This window comes from Podarcis pityusensis (genome assembly GCF_964106645.2).
Source record: "Podarcis pityusensis genome assembly, chromosome: 4".
NCBI lineage: Eukaryota > Metazoa > Chordata > Lepidosauria > Squamata > Lacertidae > Podarcis > Podarcis pityusensis.
The window spans coordinates 7,208,354-7,229,015 of NC_138027.1; the positions used below are offsets into that span (position 1 = coordinate 7,208,354).

At 50.9% G+C, this 20,662-nt stretch overlaps 1 protein-coding gene and 1 long non-coding RNA gene across 5 annotated transcripts in view; one reads left to right on the plus strand and one right to left on the minus strand.

The window, feature by feature from the left end:
- Positions 1-2,287: 2,287 nt before the first annotated feature.
- On the minus strand, positions 2,288-4,156 carry LOC308475475. Its single transcript, XR_013985240.1, has 2 exons — positions 4,053-4,156; positions 2,288-3,779 (listed from the first exon to the last, which is right to left on the minus strand). It is a non-coding gene; the product is annotated as an uncharacterized lncRNA (long non-coding RNA).
- Positions 4,157-19,571: 15,415 nt separating this feature from the next.
- FAM168A (family with sequence similarity 168 member A) overlaps positions 19,572-20,662 on the plus strand; it is a 177,660-nt gene continuing 176,569 nt past the window's right edge. Inside the window, exon 1 of one of the 4 annotated variants that reach the window (XM_081002413.1) lies at positions 19,572-19,833. The gene's annotated coding sequence lies outside the window, so the exon portion shown is untranslated. The remainder of the gene's footprint in view (positions 19,834-20,662) is intronic. The other 3 variants (XM_081002410.1, XM_081002414.1, XM_081002412.1) reach the window with 3 other exon arrangements.

Below are 20,662 nucleotides of genomic sequence, written 5' to 3' on the forward strand. Positions count from 1 at the left end.
GCTTTAGTTGAGATTCCTGCATTGCAGGGGGTTGGACTAGATGACTCTGGAGGTCCCTTCCAGCTCAACAATTCTACACTACAATGACTCTGTGTTCTTGACAATATGTCTGTCCCAGCTATGCACTGCAGCTATTTTTAGTTCCCACCCTGTCAGCTCAGTTTATGCTCTGTCATACCTCACTGTCATGCTCAGGAGACAGCCTGAGAGTTATTCATCCTAATGCCTTAAGCATTAGAATTTCACGCCAGCAGTGAGATTTTCTATACTTTTGGGTCCATCTTGCCCACCAGGACCGGACCAAAGATACCAGCCAGCTGCTCAGGCCAGCAAGAGATTGAGAAACAACAGCCAGGAGGTTTAAGTCTGAAGCTTATCCCAGGAACCTGGTGTCAGGGACGTGGAGTCAGATTCCTCTTCAGGTGATGTATACCACACACAGAGAATAAGATCATTCTTCTTTGGCGATCACTCATAGCCAAGTAAGATTGTCATCCATGAATGAGATCTTAACAGTGAGTCCGTAAGTGACTGTGAAGGCCAATTCTGGATCCACATGTCCTTCCACAGTGGGACGGGCGGGAGTTGATCACGGTGAGGGTTTGCAAAATGTGCCTTCCACTTTTTCCCTTGCGTCCTGAGTTCGAGTGTCTTCAAAGCCCATGACACCTTTGGGAAAGGCTATTCTCCAACTGGAGTGCTCACAGGCCAGTGTTTCCCAATTGTTGGTGTTTATACTACATTTTGTTAAATTTGCCTTGAGAGAGTCTTTGAACCTCTTGTGTTGACCACCATCATTACACTTTCCATTTTTAAGTATGGAATAGAGTAGTTGCTTTGGAAGATGATCATCAGGCATCCGCACAACATGACCAGTCCAACGAAGTTGATGTTGAAGAACCATTGCTTTGACACTGGTGATCTTTGCTTCTTCCAGTACAGTGACATTAGTTCGCCTGTCTTCCCAAGTGATGTGTAAATTTTATTGGAGACCCAGTTGATGGAATCTTTCGAGGAGTTGGAGATGGCGTTTATAAGTGGTCCATGTTTCACAAGCATACAGTAAACACACACCCACACTCACACCCACACACCGGTGCTTATGACTCCAAGCCTTAAAAATGAATCCCCTGGTTGAATTATTTATAGTCAATCAAAGCCTGGCTTGATAATAAAGTTGTTTAATAACCACTTGGCAACTCTTAAATACTTAAGCCCTCTATTCCAGGCAAGCAGTCTCGCTATCTAAAGCTTCCCCCCACCCATTTTGTGCGCTGACGGGACTTGCCAAGTGAAATCGTCAGAAGGAATTAGGTTAACCCTGCGACATAACCAGTTGATTACAAAGCGGGATGCGCGTGTGTGTGTTATCTTCTGCTAAGGGAGGGCAGGCAAGCCTCTAAACATGCCAGCCTTTTGCACGGCTTGGAATTAAGCGAAGTGCTGAGCTCCCCTCCCCACCCTTAAAGCGAATTTATAACAATAATTAAAGTCGCTCCCTTAGGCAAGGAGTGCGGAAGTTTTAGCAGGGTTTTTTATCTGCTCCAGTCTATCTGCTGACTATTAGCTCAAAACTCAGCAGGGATGTGGGCTCTGCGGTTGGGTCCAATTATTCTCAACCGTCCTTCCTCTGCCAGAATTGCAGGTTTCGCTTAAGCGCTGCAATAAGTTGTTCCCTTAGCAAAGGGGCCACAAGCTTTACCGGCCATGGGCAGTGTCAGGGAACTGCCATCAGCTCAGAGGAGAGAGGTGGAAGGGCAGTTGCGTTACAGAGAGCCTCGGAAGATCTTGGGAAGCTGTTCCTCCTCTGGCGAGGAGGAAAGCCCCACCTCTAGTGGAGAGGAGGTGCAGCGACCAGGGGATGCTAGGGAGAGCCCCAACACTGAACCTAAGCAAACCGGAGAGGAGGGAAGTCCCCCTTTGCCAGCGCCCACTCTGCGCAGGAGGTCTGGGCGCAGAGAGGGGAGGAGAAGGATGGGGGTCAGACAACTGTTATGCTGGGGGAGGAACAAAGACCGGCCACGCCCAGATTCTGCTAGCGACTGAGCAGGCATGGACTTGCGACACTCTGCACTGTAAATACCGTATTTTTTGCACCATAACACTCACTTTTTTCCTCCTAGAAAGTAAGGGGAAATGTCTGTGCGTGTTATGGAGGGAATGCTTACGGGTGGCATGCCTACGGATTTTCCTCCTCTAAAAACTACGTGCGTGTTATGGTCGGGTGCGTGTTATAGAGCGAAAAATACGGTAGTTTGTATTGATAATAAAGCCTGGAAAAGACAGGTTGGAGTCTCGCCTGTTTGCTCTCGAGCAACCACAACAGCATCTGACAGGCAGGATCACTCCCACGGAGATTGTGGGCTGGACTGGCGCAGCGCAATGCCAGAAATCGCTTCTGCGCATGCCCAGACGCTGAAAATCGCGCCTGCTCAGAAGCAATTTTCAGCGTCTGGACATGCGCAGACGCCATTTCTGGTATCTGTGCATGCGCAGACGCCATTTCCGGCGCCACTATGCGAGTCCCCGCGCTGCGACGCGCTACTTTAGCGCAGCGCATGGAGGACTTGCTGAGCGGGCGGCTTGGTTTGCAGGCAGCTCGTGGGCTGGTAAAACAGTCTTGGTGGGCCACATCCGGCCTATGGGCTGCATGTTGCTGACCCCTGCCTTCGCACAGCTTAGCCTTTCTCAGCCTGGTGCCCTCCAGATGTTCTGGATGCTAGTTTCCAGCTCTGCTGATGGGAGTTGTAGTCCAAGATTCTTGCATTTCAGGGAGCTGGACTCACGATGCTGGAGAGAGAGAAGGAAGGGGTTAGATGCTGCCTCTGAGGGCCTTCTGGCGGTTCCCTCGCTGCGAGAAGCCAGGTTACAGGGAACCAGGCAGAGGGCCTTCTCGGTGGTGGCACCCGCCCTGTGGAACGCCCTCCCACCAGATGTCAAAGAGAAAAACAACTACCAGACTTTTAGAAGACATCTGAAGGCAGCCCTGTTTAGGGAAGCTTTTAATGTTTAATAGACTGTTGTATTTTAATATTCTGTTGGAAGCCGTCCAGAGTGGCTGGGAAAACCCAGTCAGATGGGCAGGATATAAATAATAAATTATTATTATTATTATAGAGAGGAGCAGCAGCAGGGAGAGAGCGACTCAGGAGCCCCAGTGGGTGGGGTGGGTTTGTGTCTGTGTGGGGGGCAAAGAGAGGAAGGTGGTGGAGTCTTCCTTGGAACCAGAGAGACCCCCAGGAATAGGGACAAGGCCAATGGCATTGGGCAGCTGGAGAGATGCAAGATGGAGCCAGGCAGAGGTGTAGCGGTTGGAGGGCTGGACTAGGAGGACCGGGAAGAGGAGAGTTTGAATTCCCACTGAGCCATGAAGCTCCCTGGTGGACCTTGGGCCAGCCAGGCCTACTTTGCAGGGCTGCTGGGAAGATAAAAATTGGTGGCAGGGAGAACCATGAAGGCCACTTTGAGCTCCTGGGAGGAAAGTGGGCTAGGAATGTCCTAATAAAAGCGGATGATGAGAGGGGAGAGAAATGGGGAAGGCAGGGAAAGAGTGTGGAGGAGCTGAGCTCTCTGGAGAAGACAGGCCGGGTCAATTTCCAGAGAGCCAAGACTGTGCAGGGGACCCCAGGACTCACCCCCCCAGGGGAGCAAGAGAAAGGGGAGGAATCCTACTTACAGCCTGCCCATTTTGTCCAGGAAAAAATCCCACCCTCCTCTCTAAACTAGCTATCTAAAATGCCCATCCAAGCCTAACTCTGACCCCAACCCCAACCCCAGCCCTAAGCCTAACCCCAACCCGACACCTAGCCCTTACTACCCCTCTATGTACAAAATATATACCAAATATATACAAAATGTGCACAAATGTGCACAACATAAACATGTAAAATAAAAAATATTAAAATAAAGAACAAAAAAATAAAATTTAAGTGTTAAAACAAAAAACTAAAATAATAAATCAAAATGAATCAAATCAATCAAATAAATGAAATCAAAATAAGAAACTGAGAAAATAATCAACTCAACAGCTCTCCTAATCTGCCAACTGCCACCAACTCCTCTCTCCTCCACTCGCCTCACTCCTAACCCACAATGGCCTCCTGCAAGTCGGTGGCTTTTAAGGGAGAAGCAAGAGAGGTCACAAAGGAGGGCCGGTCCTTGTTACCGTGGCAACCCCCTCCTACCTGGCCCCTCCCGAGAGGTGATGCTCCTCCTTCAGAACTCGGAGGCCCCTGCTGTTCCGCCTGCAGCTGGGCTCCATCTTCCTCTCACATCCTTCTTCCTGCAGCCCCATTCCCAAAGGGAGGCCAGCCCCACATCCTTCCAGGCAGGCTAGGGGTCTCCATAGTGCAGGATTGGACCACCTGCTTTGCATGCAGGTCTTCTGTCCTGGGCGGCATCTCCGGGGGGAGGGGGCTGGGAATGCCCCCCCGTCTGAAACCTTGGAGAGCTTCTGCCGGTCAGTGCAGGTGCTACTGAGGTCGATGGGTCACAGGACTGTGTCCAAGGCAGCTTCCTAGGAATGCAGTGGATGCTCGGGTTGCAAATGTGATCTGTTCGGGAATCACGTTTGCAACCCACAGCGTTTGCAACCTGCAGCGCCACGTCTGCGCATGCATGGGTTGCGATTCGGAGCTTCTGCGCATGCGCCCAAACCTGTTCTGGTAGTTCCGGGTTTGGCGCGGTGCGCAACTTGAAATCGCGCAACCCGAAGCGTCTGTAACTGTACAGCGATACCTTGGTTTACAACCATGATCTGTTCCGGAGGTCCAGTTGTACAGTGGTACCTCGGGTTACATATGCTTCAGGTTACACACTCCGCTAACCCAGAAATAGTGCTTTAGGTTAAGAACTTTGCTTCAGGATAAGAACAGAAATTGGGCTCTGGCAGCGCAGCAGCAGCAGGAGGCCCCATTAGCTAAAGTGGTGCTTCAGGTTAAGAACAGTTTCAGGTTAAGAACAGACCTCCAGAACGAATTAAGTACTTAACCCGAGGTACCACTGTAAACCAAAACAGGTTGTAACCTGAAATATACTCAGAGTCGCAAAGTGATTTCATGCTCTTTATTCAGCTCATAGTGGTGAGGAGGAATGAATGAATGTCCCCTCACAGTATCTGCTTTATATACATTATTTACACAATGGGCTGCACATGATTGGCTAATTCTGGAATTCTACTGTAAGCCAATCAGGTTGTGGATTCACTTCTATCTGGAGCAGGATTGGGTGGTTCCTGCCAACCAATCATACTGCTGCATTGTTCTAGGACCAATCAGACTGCTGCATTCTGAATCCTATTGTTCTAGGACCAATCAGACTGCTGCCTTTTGGATCCTATTGTTCTAGGACCAATCAGACTGCTACAGTTTGGATCCTATTCAACTCAGTACATAACACCCCTCCCCTCTAAGTTCCAGTCCTGCCCGGGAGGTCGCATTCATAGTCCTCAAGGTATGCCGGCGGCCTACGTGTGCGTTGTGGCCTGGGGTGTTCCCTGGTCCGGGCTCCGGGTTCTGGCTCGTGTTCCAAGGATGCTGGCTGTGATGCGGCTGTTTGGTCTGGTGCAACCGGCTCGCTCAGTCGTGGTTCTGGTTCCGGTGTCCTTTCGGCCTCACGGGTCCTCTCTGTATTTACTGATTCTGCCTCTCCTGCTGGCCCCTCCTGCTCTATGGGCCTCACTGCCCCGCTGTTCCCTTGGGACTCCTCTGACCTGTCCTCCTCCTGGTTTTCTCCCGGGAATCGTCGCCGTATCTGGTCGCAGTGGCGGCGCCAGCATTGCCCCCCATCCGTTAGCACCTCGTACGACACGGGGCCAGTGACCCTGGTGATTGTGGCGGGTACCCATGCTGGGCCTGCCCCAAAATTCTTTGCATACACTGGGTCCTGGGCCTCGAAGGTCCGGGGGTTCCTGCCTTCCCCCACCACTACCTCATCCTGAGCTCTATCGGGGTGAAGGCGGTCCAATCTGATTGCAAGGCGCCGACCCATTAGTAGTTCAGCGGGGCTCCGGCCAGTCGTTGAGCTGGGGGTGCTGTGCTGTGCTAGAAGGAATGTGGCAAGGCGGTACTCCCAGTCCCCTTGCGTCATGCGGCGAAGGGTGTCCTTGGTGGTCCGCACCATGCGTTCTGCTTGGCCATTGGTGGCAGGGTGGAACGGCGCCGAACGGATGTGGCGGATGGCGTTCTGCGCTGTGAAGGTTTGGAATTCTCCTGACGTAAATGCAGTCCCGTTGTCTGAGACGAGAGTGTCAGGGAGCCCGTGGGTTGCAAACAGCCTGCATAGTACCCGGATGGCTGCGGACGTGGAAGTGGACGGTACCAGTGCGACTTCCAGCCATTTGGTGTAGGAGTCCACCACTATGAAGAATGTTTTCCCCTGAAAGGGGCCAGCGAAATCCACATGCAGGCGTGACCATGGTGCTCGGGCGGACTCCCAGGACTGGACTGGGGCCCTTGGGGGATCTGGGCGGGATTCTTGGCAGGCCTGGCAGTGTTTGACCCAGGCCTCTATCTCTCCATCGATCCCCGGCCACCACACATAACTCCTGGCAAGGGCCTTCATTCTTACTACCCCTGGATGTGTCTCGTGTAGGGCTGTGAGGACCCTTTTGCAGAGGGGCTGGGGAACAACGACTCTGCTTCCCCATAACAGGCACCCCTTGTGGGCCGACAGTTCATGTTTGCGGGTTGTGTAGCCGGCGAATTCTGGCCCGGGGCTGCTGCTGGGCCATCCCCTCCACACCCAGTCCAGGACCCGGGAGATGACCCTATCTTTCTTGGAATGGTGTGCAACTTCTTGTGCCTGAATGGGGCGGTCGGGAAGCAGCTCCAGGCTCATAACCTCTTGTGCAGGTGCTGGGTCAGGGCCTGTTTCCGGTAGTGGTAGCCTGCTGAGGGCGTCCGCATGGCCCATCGCCTTCCCAGGTCGGTGAATCAGTGCATACTGGTAGCTGGCAAGGAAAATTGACCACCTGAGGACGCGAGGAGACAGCACTTGGGGGGTCTGCTTTTCGGGGGCAAACAAGCCAAGCAACGGCTTGTGGTCAGTCACCACGGTGAAGGGCCGCCCGTACAAGAAATCATGGAATTTTTTTACTCCCTTTACGATTGCCAGACCCTCCTTGTCGATTTGCGAGTAGTTCCGCTCGGTTGTGTTGAGTGTCTGGGAAAAGTACGCCACCGGTACCTCTCTTCCATCCGGGAGTTGGTGCCCCAGGACAGCTCCAATGCCATAGGGTGAGGCGTCGCATGCTAGCACCACCGGCAGCCTCTCGTCGAAGTGTGCCAAGACCGAGTTTGAGACAAGCAAGTCCTTGACTGCCTGGAATGCGGCCTCCTGGCGCTGGCCCCACACCCAAGGGGCCCGCTTGTCCAGGAGTCTGTGTAGGGGCTCCGCTACCGCCGCCTTGTGGGGAAGGAAGGAATGGTAAAAGTTCAATAGTCCCAAGAAGGCCTGAAGTTCAGTCTTGCTCTTGGGCGCTGGGGCATCACAAATGGCCCGTACCTTGTCCCCAGTCGGGTGGACCCCTTCTGCGTCCACCATAAATCCCAGAAAGTCCACCTGAGGCACTCCTAGTAGACATTTTTCCCGCTTCACCTTGAGACCCGCCGTCTGGAAACGGTGCAGAACGGTGCGGAGGCGGTCCTCAAACTCCTCTGGTGTGGGGCCGGCAATCAACACATCATCGAAGAAGGGGGTGACGCCAGGAATCCCTTTAAGGAGAGAGTCCATTATATTCTGGAATATGCCTGGTGCCACGCTGACACCGAATTGCAGCCGCTTTACCCTGAACGCTCCTCTGTGCGTCACAATCGTCTGTGCCTCTGCTGTGGCCTCATCTACTGGCAGCTGTTGATATGCTTGGGCCAAGTCCAGCTTGCCAAAAATTTTCGACCCAGCCAGGGTGGCAAGGACATGGCTGACCACTGGCACTGGGTATGCGTGGGCCGTGAGGGCCTTGTTTATGGTACATTTGTAGTCTGCGCAGATGCGGACCGAACCATTAGGCTTGACGGGTGTGACGATTGGGGTTTCCCAGGGAGCATTAGGCACCGGCTCCAGCACTCCTTGCTCTACGAGTCGGTCCAATTCCTCGTCTATACGGGGTTTCAAGGCGAACGGGACCCGGCGGGCCTTGAGCCTGACCGGTCGTACTGCGGGGTCAAGCTGTAGCGCAATGGGGGGGCCCGTATACTGTCCCAATTTCCCATCGAAAACCCCTGGAAATTCCTTGCATATGGCGTCCACGTCCACTTGTAAGCTAGTGTGGTTCACCCCGGTGACAGCTAGCCCCAGTGGTCCAAACCATGCCAATCCCAGTAAGCTAATGTAGGGGCCCTTGACCACAAGCAAGTCCAGTTGCCGCGTCCGCCCTCGGTATTGCACCCTGAAGGTCCCCACCCCCATTGTGGGGACCTTACGTTTCTGGAAGTCCCGGAGGGTGAATGGGGCCGGCCTGAGTTTGGGACCCCCAGTGGGACACAGTTTCCTTAAGGTCCTTGCCGAGATTATGGATAGAGTTGAACCCGTGTCAAGCTCCATGCGGCATGGGGCCCCCTCTATCTGTACCTCTACATAAATTTTCTCTACGTTGGGGTGGGGCAACTGGTATACCTGGAAGTCCGTGAGCTCCGTCGAGTTGCCTTGGTGCGTTGGGCCCCGGGACCTGGGGCTCTTGGATTGGTCATCTGATGCCTGGTGTCGGGTGGGCCGAGCCCGACACACCCGGGCGATGTGTCCCGATTTTCTGCACTGCCTGCACTCTGCGTTGCGGAAACGGCAGGTCCTCCTCTCGTGACTCTCCCCGCAGCTTGCGCAGTTCCCTCCTTCTCGTCGAGGCAGCTGTGGTCTGTGCGCTGCTTGAGTGCGCTGCTGTACTCGGTGCACCTCCTCCCTGTCGGATCCTGAGTCGTCGGTGAGGTCTTCATGGTGGACCCTCGGTTGGGATGGCAGGCTCGGCCGTGCCTCTTGGGTCGACCTCTCGGCAGCTTCTGTTGCCAGGGCCTCCTCCAGAGCGACCTGGAACGTTAGGTCCTTCTTAGCGTAGAGGCGTCGTTGCAGCTTCTCATCCTTCAGGCCACCGACGAGGCGGTCACGAAGCATGTTCTCCAGCTCTGAGAAGTTGCAGAACCGGGCGGCTTGGCGGAGAGAGGTCACAAACCCAGTTATGGTTTCCCCAGGGGCTTGCCGCTTTGCGTAGAAGGCATTTCGACGAGCCACCACTGAGGGCTGCGGCGAAAAGTGCCCCTTCAGCTGTTCCATTATTGTTTTGTATGGAACAGTAGCGACGTCTTCAGGCGCAAGGAGAGCCTGGGCGATTTCAAACGTCTCCTCTCCGCAGACGCTGAAGAATATCGCCCTCTTCTTGGCGTCTTCTTCGTCGGTGACCCCTTTGGCTTCTAGGAGGAAGGTGAAACGGGAGGCGTACGCTTCCCAGTCTCCAGATGCTGGGTTGAATGGCGAGAAGCTGCTGTTGGCTGCCATTCTGAGTTCCTTGTGCCCCGGAGCTGAAGCCTGGATACACGGTGCGAGGCAGCGGTGCGGCAGTTGGCGGTGCTGCGGTGCTGTGTGTGGCAGTCAGCTCAGCGGGATCCCATCCTCGTCGCCAGTGAAATATACTCAGAGTCGCAAAGTGATTTCATGCTCTTTATTCAGCTCATAGTGGTGAGGAGGAATGAATGAATGTCCCCTCACAGTATCTGCTTTATATACGAAATAGAAAAATTCCTTCCTGTAGCACCTTAAAGACCAACTAAGTTAGTTCTTGGTATAAGCTTTCGTGTGCAAGCACACTTCTTCAGATACACTCAGGTGTATCTGAAGAAGTGTGCTTGCACACGAAAGCTTATACCAAGAACTAACTTAGTTGGTCTTTAAGGTGCTACAGGAAGGAATTTTTCTATTTCGACTATGGCAGACCAACACGGCTACCCATCTGTAACTGCTTTATATACATTATTTACACAATGGGCTGCACATGATTGGCTAATTCTGGAATTCTACTGTAAGCCAATCAGGTTGTGGATTCACTTCTATCTGGAGCAGGATTGGGTGGTTCCTGCCAACCAATCATACTGCTGCATTGTTCTAGGACCAATCAGACTGCTGCATTCTGAATCCTATTGTTCTAGGACCAATCAGACTGCTGCCTTTTGGATCCTATTGTTCTAGGACCAATCAGACTGCTACAGTTTGGATCCTATTCAACTCAGTACATAACATAACCCAAGATGCGCTTTCACCAATGGGGCCTCCAAAAAAAAATTGGTTGTAATCCCAAAAAAATGGGTAGTAATCCCAAAAAAGGGACACATACTTCAGGGTTTGACGCGATTGTAATCCAAAACGGTTGCAAACCAAGGTACCACTGTATTCCTCTTAAGTTACAGAGCTGAGGAGGAGCAAACTAACTTCTGCACAAGACCGACCATCAATTCCTTTCTTTAAGAGACAATATGGAAAAATCTCTTAATGCAAGTGCAAAAGTTCTGAATATAGGAGGAAGCTGAATTCCTCCCTCCCTCTGCAATAAAGCCCTAGGCCAAGGGATGCCCCCCCGGTGGACTAGATGACCCCCAGGGTCCCTTCCAGCTCTACCATTCTCTGACTCTGTGATCACAGCAACCTTCACTGGTGCACAGTTTGGGGGAGCACAGGAGCATGGGCAAGAGCACATAATAATAATAATAATAATAATAATAATAATAATAATAATAAATAAATAAAAAAATAAAAAATAGTGTATATCCTGCTTTTCTCCCTGCCAGGTACTCAAGGCGGCCTATATTTGGGATAGAAGCAGCTAAACACATTGGAAAAAAGTAATAAATACATATGAATATAATTAATAGAGAAAAACAAAACACAAACTCAGAGTCCCCTAACTTCTTTTATGGAAAATTATCAAAAATTCCAAAAATTGCCCGACTGTGAGGATGAAGCTTTGAAAATGATAACAATACGCATGCATGGAGTGGGTTTCTGGCAACGGGCAGTGGCCGGATTAAGGCCCTAAGCAGTGAAAATATGTTGGTGTCCCCATATATCTATATATTTAAAGAAAATTAGGGGTTGAGAATTTCTATTTCTAGAATCTTAGAGTTGTAAGGGGTTCGACGGCCATCTAGTCCAACCCCCAGCAATGCTGGAATCTCAGCTAAAGCATCCACAACAGATGGCCATCCGATCTCTGCTTAAAAACCTCCAAGAAAGGACAGTCCAGCATCTCCAGAGGGAAGCCATTCCACAGTCAAACAGGCTCCAGGAGGAAGTGAATCAGCAACCTGATTGGCCTGCAGGAACAGTCCAATCAGGCTCCAGGAGGAGAGTTGAATCAGCCAATCACACGGGACCTATTGTGTAAAAAATGTATATATAGCCAGCGGTTTTGGGAGAAAGAACTCACTCACTGTTTACCATGAGCTCAAATAAAGAGCATGAAATCAACACTCAACTCCGGGTATATTTCACCCTCCATCCCCACTTTTGTTGGCGAAGAAGAAGAAGAATAGTTTGGATCTGATATCCCGCTTTATCACTACCCGAAGGAGTCTCAAAGCGGCTCACAATCTCCTTCCCTTTCCTCCCCCACAACAAACGCTCTGTGAGGTGAGTGGGGCTGAGAGACTTCAGAGAAGTGTGACTGGCCCAAGGTCACCCAGCAGCTGCAGGTGGAGGAGCAGGGAATCGAACCCAGTTCACCAGATTACGAGTCCACTGCTCTTAACCACTACACCACGCTGGCAAAGGCGAAAGGAGGAGGGCCTCAGGAATGCAGAACTCCCAAGCAGGTCCATGAAGCTGTTTGAGATACCCTGATCCCAGGTCATTTCGGGCTTTCTGGGTAAAAATATGATACCCTGAGCCATTTCCTGTTGCAAGCCAATGAAATTGATTTAATATGGTCCGTCCTGTCGGCCGCAGAGCACGCATCTCGCTGTGGCCTTGCCTCTGCTGAGGTCAATGCTTGCAGAGTAGGACCGGCCAGAAACCAGACCGTCATCAGGGATCTAAAACAAAATATCAGTTTCGTCCAAGAGAATGTGGAATTTATGGACCAATGGGCACTTGCCTCAAAAGGGCACGTTTGAAACAGGGCAATAATGGTTTAAATCAGAGGGTTCAGGAGCCGGTATCACTCTTACTATATCCCTAATGAAATGATCAAGTGTTCCATATTTTATGAAGCCTTCTTTGTGCACAAATCACATTTTTTCTCTCCAAAGGCTGGTGTTTTCACATCAGCAAAGCTGCTAATAGTTTGAAACAAGCGCACTGCCATTTCTGGTGTATCTAAATGGTCGTTTGAGGTTAGCATCTAAATAAATTTGCATGCACATTTAGGGATGTTTGTGCAGGCAATCTTTTTTTCCAAGGCCGCTATTAGCATTTATTTATTTATTGGGCTTATTAGAGCACACAGAGAACACAGTCGGAGCAGCTCAGAAAATATATTCCGGAGACAATTAACACAGGAAGGGAAGCCAGAAGAGGAAAGCACTTCAGATGACTTTGCAGCCTCTCACTTAATAATAAAAATACTTGTCTGGGAGCATATGCATATGCAGTATTCAGACTTCCAACAAAGCTTTTGCGTGCTTTAAAAGGTTAACCTGAGATCAGTGGATCTACAACATGGGTAGGCAACCTAAGGCCCGGGGGCCGGATCCGGCCCAATCGCCTTCTCAATCTGGCCTGCGGACAGTCCAGGAATCAGCATGTTTTTACACGAGTAGAATGTGTCCTTTTATTTAAAATGCATCTCTGGGTTATTTGTGGGACCTGCCTGGTTTTTTACTTAGAATATGTGCTTTTATTTAAAATGCATCTCTGGGGTATTTGTGGGGCATAGGAAATCGTTCATTTTGTCTTCTTCAAAATATAGTCCGGCCCCCCACATGGTCTGAGGGACAGGGGACCGGCCCCCTGCTGAAAAAGTTTGCTGACCCCTGATCTACAACAATAAGCTCCACTCCCAGTCACCAGTCTAGCTGCTGCATTCTGGATTAGTTGTAATTTCCGAGTCACCTTCAAAGGTAGCCCCACGCAGAGCGCATTGCAGTAGTCCAAGCGGGAGATAACCAGAAGGAACAGAAATGAAACTCATGCTGCTTTGCTGAGGGGAGATGAGCAACCTGGAGCTCACCTATGATGAGTCCATCTGCCTACAACGGGAGAGCAATGGCTTCACTTTTTGAGCATCTGTTTTTTAACACCTTGTGCTAACAAGTCGCCTAAGAAGCCAACTCTTTCACGCTCTGCGACGCAGGAATCTCAGCTTTAAAATCCCTGACAGAGGGCCATCCAACCTCTGTTTTGAAACCTCCAAGGAAGGAGAGGCCACCACCTTCTGAGGGAGCCCATTCCACCATCGAACGACTTTTCCCTCAGAAAGTTCTTCCTGGTGTTTAGCTAGAATCTCCTTTCTTGCGTTCTACATAGGGCTGCCTCCAAAGACGGTTCGGAAACTTCAGCTGGTGCAGATTCAGCGGCCAGTTTGCTCACGGGAGCAAGACGGTTTGAGCATATTACACTGATCCTGGTCCAACTGCACTGGCTACCCATTAGTTTCCAGGCCCAATTCAAAGTGGTTTTAACCTATAAAGCGTTAAACGGCCCAGGACCGCAATACCTCAAAGACCGCCTCTTTCCAGATGAACCTACCCAGACCCTGAGATCACCTTCTGAGGTCCTCCTTCGTGTGCCTCCTCCTTGAAAGGTCCAGAGGGTGGCAACACGAGAACGGGGCCTTCTCTGCGGTGGCTCCCCGTCTGTGGAATGCTCTCGCCAGGGAAGTTCACCTGGCACCTTCATTACACACCTTTAGGTGCCAAGCAAAAATGTTCTTTTTTAACCAGGCCTTTGGTTGATCTTATTGACATCCTATGCCTTTTTAAAATGCAGTTCTTTTCTGGGCGGGGAGTGTTATTGGGTTATTGTTTGATGTTGTGATCTTTTCTGTGAAACGCCCTGGGACCTCCAGGTATAAGGCGGAATAATAATAATATATAATAATGATAATGATAATAATAATAATTAAAAAAAAAATTACACCCCGCCCATCTGGCTGGGTTTCCCCAGCCACTCTGTGTGGCTTCCAACAGAATATTAAAACGATTAATCAAATATTAAAAGCTTCCCTAAACAGGGCTGCCTTCAGATGCCTTCCAAAAGTCTGATAGTTGTTTATTTCTTCGACATCTGATGGGAGGGCATTCTACCGGCGGGTGCCACCACTGAGAAGGTCCTCTGCCTGGTTCCCTGTAACCTCACTTCTCACAGGGAGGGAGCTGCCAGAAGGCCCTCGGAGCTGGACCTCAGTGTCCGGGCAGAACGATGGGGGTAGAGACGCTCCTTCAGGAAAACTGGGCCGAGGCCATTTAGGGCTTTCAAGGTCAGCACCAACACTTTGAATTATGCTCAGAAACATACTGGGAGCCAATGTAGGTCTTTCAGGACCGGTGTTTTGTGGTCTCGACAGCCACCCCCAGTCACCAGTCTGGCTGCTGCGTTCTGGATTAGTTATAGTTTCTGGGTCACCTTCAAAGGTAGCCCCACGTAGAGCGTGTTGCAGTAGTCCAAGCGGGAATATACAGTGGTACCTCTGGTTGCAAACAGGATCTGTTCTGGAGGCCCATTCGCAACATGAAAAGAGCGCAACCTGCAGCGGCACATCTGTGCATGTTCGGGTTGCGATTTGCCACTTCTGCGCATGACATCATTTTGTGCTTCTGCGCATGCGGCAAACCTGGAAGTAACCCTTTCCTGTACTTCTGGGTCGCCGCAGGACATAACCTGAAAGAAGGTAACATGAAGTGGACGTAACATGAGGTATGACTGTAAACTCAATAAAAAATAAAATAAAATAAAATAGGAATAATAATTGTCATTTGAATTTGTTGGTTTGGCTATATATAACTGCCCTGGCAACATCATGAGCACGAATCATCACAAATGCACCGTAAAAAGGACTCCTGTAGCACATACGCAATCTGAAGAATAGCTATGGTGAACTAATCCACAGCAACGCACCGTGGAAAACATCACCAAGGGCGGAAAGCTTGTTGCTCCAACCGTTCTGTCCATGCGCAACTCCCTCCTTCCCATCGGCAAATCCTCCTGCTCTTCCCTGTTTGAGGAGTGGATGCAAGCAGCAGATGTTTGTGCCCAAAATGAACCGGGCTTGCTCTTGTTTTGTTCAGCGAGTAATGGCTCCCGCAGGGTTTCATTTAAATATTGCATGCCTGTTGCTTTATAAAAAATTCACACAAAGGGGGGGGGGAACATTCTTGGAGGCTACGAGCCACAGCGTGGCGCACTTAAATGACTGCTGATTGTCCTCTGTGTCTTTGCCAGGGAAAGCACCCCTGGAGTCATGGCTCTTCGCTGGTAGCGGGTTTCTTAGCAGTAAATATTTGTATTAGGAGAAGGGGATCTGATCTGCGAGAGTCACGTGTCTCCCTGCCACCACCCTCTCCATTGCACATGGTGCTGGATAGAGAGGGCAAAGAGATCTGAGAATCACAGAATTGCATAGTTGGAAGGAACCTCAAAGGTTCTCTAGTCCAACCCCCTGCAATGCAGGAATCACAGCTAAAGAATCCCGGACAGAAGGCCTCTGCTTAAAAACAGCAAATGAAGGAAGGATCACGACTAGATCCACCACTACATCCTTCAGAAGAATCTGAAGAAGGGCCTTCTCGGTAGTGTGGAACGCCCTCCCATCAGATGTCAAGGAAATAAACAACTACCTGACTTTTAGAAAACATCTGCTTAGGGAAGTTTTTAATGTTTGTTGCTTTATCGTGTTTTTAATATTCTGTTGGGAGCCGCCCAGAGTGGCTGGGGAGGCCCGGCCAGATTTATTATTATTATTATTATTATTATTATTTATTACAGTCATACCTCATGCTACCTTTGCTTCATGTTACGTTTTTTCAGATTGCGTCCCGCGGCAACCTGAAAGTACTGGAAAGGGTTACTTCTGGGTTTTGCCACTCACGCATGCACAGAAGTGATAAATTGTGCTTTGTGCATGTGCACAAGTGCCAAATTGCGCCACGCAGCTGTGCAGATACAGCGTTTCAGGTTGCGGGCTTTTCATGTTGCGAACAGGCCTCCAGAATGGATCCCGTTCGCAACCAGAGGTGTTGTTGTTTAGTTGTGTCCGACTCTTCATGACCCCCTGGACCAGAGCACGCCAGGCACTCCTGTCTTCCACTGCCTCCCACAGTTTGGTCAAACTCATGCTGGTAGCTTCGAGAACACTGTCCAACCATCTTGTCCTCTGTCATCCCCTTCTCCCTGTGCCCTCCATCTTTCCCAGCATCAGGGTCTTTTCCAGGGAGTCTTCTCTTCTCATGAGGTGGCCAAAGTATTGGAGCCTCAGCTTCAGGATCTGTCCTTCCAGTGAGCCCTCAGGGCTGATTTCCTTCAGAATGGAGAGGTTTGATCTTCTTGCAGTCCATGGGACTCTCCAGAGGTACCACAAAGGTACCTCTATATTATTATCCATAGCAAGCACAGAAACTGCCTCCTTGACCATTGGTCCCACTCTAGGTCTCATCCGCTCCATCCACTGGAGCTTGACTTCACATGCAGGGGGAGTCCTTAACTCACAGAAGGTTTGAGATGAATTGGCTACCCTCACCTGGTTTAGCTGTCCAGTCAAAGCCTTTCCCAAAGTGTGGCCACATGTTGGCAGCTTCCAGGAGCCACACGTGAGAGCTGAGTGGGCAAACTGGCAAACCCCTGAAGGAGAACAATGTGTCTCCCATCAGAGGTTCTATGCCCCCCCAACACCCCATACATATGGACAGCAGTATAATGCAGAAATATTTTCAACAAATTATCAATCATTTGTCCTTAAGGAGCAGGTGGACTTGAACTGGCAGCCAGCCTTGTGAGCTTTGAACCCCCTTCAGCAGGCTGTAGTCCACAAATACCTTGTACGCTAGAAAGGTTTAAGGTTCCACAATACCTTGGTCAGGGCCGGATTTAGGTTTGATGAGGCCCTAAGCTACTGAAGGTAATGGGGCCCTTTATATGACTAGCTGTCCTTTGTCAACAACAAATGGTTGCTGTTTTTTGTGTGGAATATATGCTAGATGGTAATTTATGGACCTAATAGGTATCTAAAGACATCTGCATATGATGCCATGCAAGCAGTCCATGCAGAATGTAAAAAGGTAAAGGTAAAGTTATCCCTGACCATCAGGTCCAGTCGCAGACGACTCTGGGGTTGCAGTGCTCATCTCGCTTTACTGGCCGAGGGAGCTGGTGTTTGTCCACAGACAGCTTCCAGGTCATATGGCCAGCATGACGCTTCTGGCGAACCACAGCAGCGCACGGAAACACCGTTTACCTTCCTGCCAGAGCAGTACCTATTTATCTACTTGCACATGACGTGCTTTCAAATTGCTAGGTTGGCAGGATCAGGAACCGAGCAACGGGAGCTCACCCCGTCGCAGGGATTTGAACCGCCGACCTTCTGACTGGCAAGCCCAAGAGGCTCTGTGGTTTAACCCACAGCGCCACCCGGGTCCCATGCAGAATGTAGGCACCCTATATATAGAAATGAGTAAACCAGTGATATTTTAGGCAGCAGGCTAGCAGGTGGGGACCATGACTTACATCATAGGAGCCTACACAACACAAAACACTGTTGCTGCATGTAGGTTTATTGTACATATTAGTTTTTTATCTTCTATTTTGGAAATGTACATCCAGTTTTTTCACCCTTTAATTTTTGGGGGGCCCCCAAGAGAGTGGGGCCCTAAGGCTATAGCTTGTTTAGCTTACACGAAAAACCAGCACTGACCTTGGTGTTTCTGCTGAAAGACTCGAACACGTTCACCAGTCAGGAAACTGATTTTTTGTTTTTGTTTTCATTAGCCATTCACTGCTTGCAGTTCTCCCCCCGCCCTGCCAGAATGCATGTATCAGCTGAGAGCAACCCTGAACACATCTTGCAAAATAAATATATTCTTCCCCATAGAAAAAACTCTTGCAGCAACTAACCCGTTAGGGTTAACAAGACTCTCTTTCCCCCCATCTCCGCCGCGATCTGACATCCTTTGCTCCTTGCTGCCGCCTATATTCTTTGTCCATCAGCCACCCAAGCAGATGAGAGACTACATTACCCAGCATATGAGGAAACCTTAAACTAGGAAAATGGGTGGATTATTCCAACTACATCTCCCATCGGGCTCTGCTCGTGGGAAAGCGCCTGAGACCACATTGGGTCTCTCGCTTGCAGCCTCTGCAGCCGGTCCATTTTATTGCATTTCAGGGCTCATTTTGAGATGCTTGCAGCAATGCTCGCAAGTTGCAAGGAGGGCAGCTCGCCACCGCTCCGCTGCCAGAAAAGAATAATGTCTTATTTATTCCTCCAGAGCCGCGCAGGGGCATCGTTTTGCAATGTTTGCAGCAGGTCCCAAACGATGGAGCCTCCGCGCAAGTTCATTTCTCTCCCCGCAAGGCATTTTCAGCTCCTGGAACATTAAAAGGTGAATAGTTTTCCGCCTAACCTTTTCCAGGTCTCGCCTCCACAGCAATTATTATTTTTCCCAGACGTTGTTTACCGTACCCACTTCGCAAGGCTCGAATAACCCGTCCTTAGCTTCCACGCGACCAGGCAGCCGCTTTATTATTAATATTATTGTTATTATTTGCATTGCATCCTCCGATTATTAATATTATAGAATGGTTCTCATTGCATGCTTTGAGCCGAACTGTGGAGCCTTCGGTCTGAAAAGCGGCAGGGAGAGAACAAACCAACCGCTCAGATGACACGTTTCGCTTATATAATAATGATAATAATAATAATAATAATAATAATCGATCTGCACAGAAAACAATAGAAGTAACGTCCTTTATCAATTCATATAAATACGAACAATATTTTCCAATAGCACTTCCTAAAAGCCAAATAAGGCTTAATTAATGAGCACCATAGAGATGTAAAAGATGTATAATAATGATAAAAATATGGATAAATGTGCAATGGTGCGACGTGGAGACTGGCAAGTGCATCTCTCTCTGTGTGCGTCTCTCCGGTCTTTTTAGCGCCAGTGAATACCATTTTTTATGATTCAAGTAGACTTTTAACTGCGTTTTAAATCTCGACTTCAAACAATTTCACGGAGCCTGGCTGCCTTTCCTTGCTCATTTTCTAAACAACAACCACAACAACGTTGTGCTTTTCACATTTTAAGCCGCCCAGGAAAACCTATAATGACGGCGATCGCCATCACCGGCGATGTCGCTTCGTTTTATTAGCTCTCCCAGCAGCTATTAATAATCTGTGATTCGCCTACTACAACTCCCAGCATGCCCCGCGGGCCCCTTCCCGCCCCTTTCCGCCGAAGCCCAAGAGGAGGAGGCGGAGACGCCTCGGCGACTACAACCCCCGAGATGCCCCGCGGCGAGGCGGGCGCCTCGCGGGGCTGATCCCTGTGCGCGCGGGGCATGCCGGGATCTGTAGTCTCGCCGCCCTCCCGGCTCTCGTAACGGCTCTGCCGGCTGGCGCCGGCCCCGCCCCCTCCTCCCTCTCCGGCTCCCTCCTCCCTCCCTCGCCCGCCTCAGCCAGGAGCCTCGGCGCTGCGCTCCCTCACAGCCCCGCTCGCCCGCCGCTCGCCCACAAAGCTCCGCGTCCTTGGCTCCCTCGCAGAGGCCTCCTGCTCCCCCCTCGACGCCGCCGCCGCCGCCGCCGCCGCCGGAGGACGCTGCTGCTGCCGCTGCTACGCGAGGGGAGGCTGGAGCCCCGGAGCCCCGCCGACGAGGAGAAGCCGGAGGCGACGAGGACGAGGAGGACCCCTGCTCCCAGACCCGCAGGTGGGAAAGGGGGGGCGAGGGGGAGGGGGACACCCCCCGCCAGAAAACCCCTCAGCCTCCCCCTCACGCGTCGTCGAGTTCCCCTCCCCCCTTCGCTGGGGGGAGGGGAGCCCCTCGAAGCCCCCTCATGGACCCCCATGGGGCCCCTCGGTAACCCCCCTCGATATCCCCCATAGACCCCCTCAGCTTCCCTCATAGACCCCCTCGATGACCCCCCCTCAGAGCCTCCCTCATAGATCCTCATAGACCCCCTCATAACCCCCCTCGATATCCCCCATAGAACCCCCCTCAGCCTCCCTCATAGACCCCCTCGATGACCCCCCCATAGACCTCCCTCAGAGCCTCCATGATAGATCCCCATAGACCCCCTCGGTAATCGCCCCATGATATCCCCTCATAGCCTGCCTCATAGATCCCCATAGACCCCCTCGGTACCCCCCCTTGATATCCCCCCATAGACCCCCTCAATAACTCCCCATATACCCCCTCGGTACCCCCCCTTGATATCCCCCCATATACTCCCTCAATAACTCCCCATATACCCCCTCGGTACCCCCCTTGATATCCCCCCATATACTCCCTCAATAACTCCCCATAGACCCCCTCGGTAATCCCCCTTGATATCCCCCCATATACCCCCTCAATAACCCCCTCGGTACCCCCCCTTGATATCCCCCCATAGACCCCCTCAATAACTCCCCATAGACCCCCTTGGTAACCCCCCTTGATATCCCCCCATATACCCCCTCAATAACTCCCCATAGACCCCCTTGGTAATCCCCCTTGATATCCCCCCATATACCCCCTCAATAACCCCCTCGGTACCCCC